A 6000-nucleotide genomic window follows, 5' to 3' on the forward strand; every position below is an offset into this window, starting at 1 on the left:
GTTTGCGCATACGCCACTCTGTGGTTGCGGCACGTCTTCCATGTCACTGTGAAGGCAGCAGTGTCGGTCCAGGTCTGTCAACTGGACCACCCAGGCACTATCATCATAGACACTTTACATGTCTATTTCGGAAGGTATGCTGGCTTTGTTTGCTACAAGAAAACACACTTTGGAATAAGCTTTTCTTTGTTGTTCTATGGCTGCAAGTGGTTTGTGCTTCTCGGAACTGGTGATAGGATCTGTTTAAAATGAGCAATGTTTTCTATTTGCATGGCATTAAGAGATTTCTCACCACAATTTACATTTATCATGTTTCCATAGGATATGTGATAAATGTCTGTATGCTGGGGACCCCGCTACTGAGACCCCCTCTGAGCACTAGAAAGGGGTCTAGAACCCACTGTTCCACTTCACTGCATTGCCGCCATGAGGATTAGTTTGAATGGAGCCGCAGTCGAGCATGCGCAATGGCACTCCAATTAGTGTCTACAAGGCTGATGAGGAAAACCTAGTACAATGTTTGGCTCTTTCCATCAGCCTCATAGATACAGAAAGAAATAGCATTAAATGGAGTGGTGGGCACATGATTGATAGCTGCTCCATTCAAACTCAATGAGGAGGAATGGGGAGCTCGAGGCCCCTGTTATAGTGATTGGTGGGGTTCTCAGTACTGTGGCACCAGTAACAAGACATTATTAAAACTTTACTTTTCATAGGTAATAAATATAAATTGTGGGGAAAACCCTTTAAAAAATGATTATTTATGACATTTGTTAAACAGTATGGTGGCACATGGTACATAGCAAAATACATGTTTCCTACTGCGCTGGGTGCTGATAGATCCTGTGTTCATCGTAGAGCAGCCAGTTGAAAGCTCTTCCCGCTCTATTTGCCAGGGAAGGAGCAGAGCCTCTGGAGCACCATGGCAGTACAGCTGAGAAGACTCCTCAGCTTCTTAGGATTGTAAAGCTCTGCATCCTGACAGCTGATAGGAGCACTGCATGTGTCCACTCCGTCTTTATTGTTGTCCTTCCTTATGGTTTTATTGGTTTCTGTGGGAGTGCTTATTGCAGTTCTGACACAGAATATATATACACTGCTGTAGTAAGAGGAAAGTAAGAGGGAACTGTCTTGTTGGCTAGCAGATGGCTAAGGAAGCTGATTCTATCCAGAACCTGTCTAGCAGCACGAAGGGGGTCAGAGGAATGCAAAAAAAGGGTGAAAATGTATTTTTTGTGCTCGAAACCCTGCGAAAAGCTATTAAAAGTCTATCAGTACTATGTACTGAAATGTTTCATAGCATAACTCCTTTACAGACTACCTCTCAACCGATTTTTTAATATTGCTCTATTGAATCCAAGATGAAAAACAAATGAACTTTGTGAATTATTTTTTTCTTTTATTTGGGGCTAGAGTTCCAATACAGACCTATGTGTTTCCATGGTAACAGACAACAAACCTTGTGTAGTCTGATTCTCCAATCATATTTCCTTCCATCTGTTCCCTACTTGCTAACATACAATATTAGCAAGGAGCAGATGACAGATGGAAGGGACTGTGAATGCAGGAACTCAGAGCTTGTTTGTAGCTTTACTATGGAGACACAGAGATCTGCAGAGGAGCTGTGAACATAAAATAGATGCACTTTTTAAATTAATTTGCAAAGTTACGTCATTTTAGGTATCCTTTAAAGTGTAGCTAAGCAATGCTATCACTGATGGAGGAAGTAGTTATCATTTCCTACAACTTTGCCAAGTAGTTGTGAAATCCCAATGCTGCTCTTCTGTTTCTTCAACTCTTCCATGCTGCTCTGGTGTTTCAAACTACAAATTACAAGTTGCATATTATAGTGGTCTGTATTCTGCTGTCTACCTGATAAAACAAGACCAAAAATTGGCCTCTACTAAGTAAAGACATACTCACAACTGCATTCACAGCCTCCAGCAAAAAATACAGTACAAAATAACGCAGCATGCTAGTCGGAATATATACTCAATTATAGTTAATGGGTTTGTTCTGCACCATTTGGAGTGGTGGCTCTAGCAATTTTGTTGTTCGGCTGAGAGGACAGAGCCAAACGACAAAGTCAAGCAGAGGCACTTATCCTGGCCTTCACATAGGCCAATTAATACTCTACTAGAGAATGAAAGGTTGTTTACACGATCGTTCATGCCCGTATAGTTTCATCATTGTCTGTAGCCAATGCTGGATTAAACCCTGCGGAGGCCCCTGGACAGTCGAAATCTCAGACCCTTCCTAACAAATTATCTCCTAATGCATTTTAGGTTTAGCAACTAATGATTTTTATCAATTTTATTACACAAAAGAAACTTTGAAGGGGGATTCTGGTTAGTGGCCATAATTTCACATTTTCACTCATGACACTGAATGGAGTGGCAGTGCTCTTCCATGGAAAAAGAAAGAAAGAAGTGGGGAGGAGGTGTAGAAGTGGACCTCTCATTCTCGTGATCAGTGTTAGTTGCAGCGATAGGAAAAGCTTGACTCAGAACTGAGCCCTAATGGTCCATTTACACAGGACGAGCTGTCAGGCAAATGATGCCCTGCACTCGTCTGAGTGATGCTTGCTCACAGGAGCGAATATCGCTGGGATCACTCACAGCACTGCTGGCATTAAGGCAGAGCGGGCCGGGAAGCGTTCTTCCCCGCTTGCTTTCATTCACAGTAAGCAAACAGTTGTTCAAAAGTGAATGACTGCTATTTACACTGAATGGCTTGTCGTTCAGTTTTCTGGATGTATTTACATGGGACAATATGATTTAAATTTCTGTGGGAGCACGGGAATCTGAACAATTCTGAATGATGATTGCCTTGTGAAAAAGGGCAATGAGCAAACGGAGGTGGGCCATGCCATCCTCTCCCCGCCTGAAGCATGTAGACTAACAGTTATCTCCCTATACATAAGCACACCAGTAATACCATGAAGCACCATCCTATCATTTTTAAAAGTCATTGTTTACACAACAGATATAATGTCTCAATTTCTAAAGAAGACCAACCATCTTAGGATCCTTTTACATCGGCCAATTATCGTGTCAAAATGTTCTTCTGAACGAACGTTCACCCAAGAAATAAACAGTGTAAGCACCAATGATCAGCTAACGAACAAGCAAAGGCTTGTTTGTCATCTGATTGTTCAGTTTTAACAAATATTGAAAATTCTCACTGATCGGCTATACATCTTCAGTTTGTGTAAAAGAAAGTTAAAGATTACTGATTGATATGTGTGTTGTCATGCATTGTTTATTACATGTGGCCAATAATTCGGCAGGCGTAAAAGGACCTTAAGGTGTTGGACTGAAGTGGACAGTGAATTATTAATTTGTACCCATTCATTTTAATTGGGTTGCTTCATGTCTTGGAGGTTCCCTTCTCTTTTTATTTACATTTCCATATAATCAATAATCTGGTTGGTTTTAAGTTAAGTTCGTATACCTTATAGAGGCAAGGAATAAAGCTGCTTTCCTACAAATCTACAAAATATGCAGCAACAGCACATGTAAATTGTTAACAAGGTTTTGTCACATCATAAAAACATGGCAGCCACCTTTCAGAAGCAGTATCATATCTGTCCATGAGTTACTTCTGGTATTGTGACTCAACTCCATTGAAGAGGGCTGAGCGCAAGTCAACACATAGTACTGTTTTTGCATGAATGCAGCCATGTTTTTGTAAGCTTGGACAACCCATTTAATACATCTTTTACATTTATGGTCTGGGCATGAATTTGTTAACTACTTCACAACCGCATAATGTAAATTTCAAGAATGGTGTATGGAGCGGACCTGAGAGCAGAGTCTGCTCCATAACCCACAGCTATCAGCTATTTCTGACAGTTAGTTCTGATAGCAGAAGTTAACTGTTTAGATGCTGCAGTCAGGGCCTTCCTGCATCCCATCGACACCCCCCACAACAGGGATCCTGGTGGGTTGACATAGCCTCCCAGAGCTTAGTGAAGGCTCCCAGGGCTGCCATGCATGGATGCCTATCAAGGCTATTACAGTACAAACAACCAAATGATTGCAAGTTGAAGTCTCTATAAAAGTGTAAAAAAAAGATTTTATAATGTTTTTATAACAGTAAAAATAAATTTAAATCATAAACGTTCAACCCACCTTTTCCTATTTTTCCTATAACAAAGTCTAAACCATTAAGAAAACCGCACATATTTGGTATCATCTTGTTTGCAAGTCTGAACTATTAAAATATCACAATATTTATACCACAAGGTGAAGGACATAAAAAAAGATGGAATGCCAGAATTGCGGGTTTTTATTTTTGGTATGCTGGCTTCCCAAAAATTTGAATAATGAGTGATCAAAAACACATATATTTCCCAAAATCTACCAAAATAAATTACAGCTCGTAAAGCCCAATAAAATAAAAAATTTAAAAGTTATGGGTCCTAGAATATGGCAAGGAAATGCAAATTTTTTTACTTTTTAAAAGTAAAAAAACATTTAAAAGCTCTCTAAATTTGGCATTACTAAAAATAATACTCCTCCACAAAACAAAGTTCATATGTCATTTTTATTGCACTGTGAACACTGTAAAAGCTAACCCTCCCTATCCCCCCCCCCCAAAAAAAAGATGGTGCAATTGCACTTTCTAAAATTTCCTCTCATTTAACCCCTTAGTGACCAAGCCTGTTTGCGTCTTAATGAGCATTGCAAATTTTGGAAATCTGACATGTGTTACTTTAACCCTTTCGAGTCCACTGTCTGACGTCTGAAGACATTATGATTTAGGGCTGTACAGCTCCGATGTTGGAAGACGTCCGTCGGGGTTCTCTTACTATATATTGCCAGCCTCTCTGCTATCGGAGCCTATCCAACGTGTCACCTCATGCAGTACTGGCTTTAGCCAGCATATAGCGCCGTTGTATAATGCAGAAAAAGAGTACGCCCCCTAGGAAAACCAGGATACAAATTGGATTGGAAAGGGTTAACATAGAATAACTCCGTAAACGTTTTGCATATCCAAGTGAGGGTGGCTTCACACAAGCGTGTTTTTGTGCGTATATTACATCCAATGCATTCCCTATGGTGTGTTCACATGTCCGTGCTTTACAGGCATGTGCCTGTAACGGTAGGACATATTCCAAGAAAGAAAGTCTGAAGTGGATCCTGACTGAAAGAAGGCGTGCAGGTTCCCTGTCTTATCTAGGTGAGAGGAAAGGATTGTGCTGCTGGCCACCATTTTGTATGTAACGGTAGGACAGGCGTACACCATAGGGAATGCACGCATTGCCTTCAATGGAGCCGCGGCTGCTGCCAGCGGCTCCATTGAAGGCAATGGTCTGCTGGCACCCCTTAATTGTTTTTCAGAGAAGAGCTTTAAATATAAGCTTTTCCCTAAAAAAAACAACCATTTTAGTGTAAATATATTTACCTGTCCACTGCTGAAATGTCCCACGCTGGGATAAAGAACACATCTGTCACATGCGGCAAATGTTTTCTTCATCCCCGTGGGGATGAAAGAATTCCCTATTGCACCTGTCACATCTGTGACAGATGCGGCAAAGGAATTCTAAATCCGCGTAGGGAATAAAGATTTCCCTACCACGGCTGTCACAGATGACAGCTGCGGTAGGGGATCCAGCTTCCGGCACCCCGTAATTGTTTTTCAGGGAAGGGCTTCAAATAAGCCCTTCCCTGAAAAACAAGGCAAAGTCGTGTTAAAAATAATAAAAAACACATACTTACCTATCTTCAGCTGCGGGGGCTCAGCCGCATCCCCTATGCGCTGTCCCCAGCTCTGCAATGCAGTTTTTTCAGCAGGGGGGAATTAAAATCCCCACCTGCTGAAAGAGCTGCTTGTGATTGGCTGAGCGCAGCAGCCAATCACAGGCAGCTCTCGCTGAATGAATGACAGACGCATGTGGCAGATGTGTTCTTCATCCCCACGGGGGACACTGCAGCAGCAGACAGGTAAGTTTATTTTTATTTTTTTTTACACTAAAATGGTTGTTTTTCAGGGAAG

Source organism: Eleutherodactylus coqui, chromosome 1 (genome assembly GCF_035609145.1).
Source record: "Eleutherodactylus coqui strain aEleCoq1 chromosome 1, aEleCoq1.hap1, whole genome shotgun sequence".
Classification (NCBI taxonomy): Eukaryota; Metazoa; Chordata; class Amphibia; order Anura; family Eleutherodactylidae; genus Eleutherodactylus; species Eleutherodactylus coqui.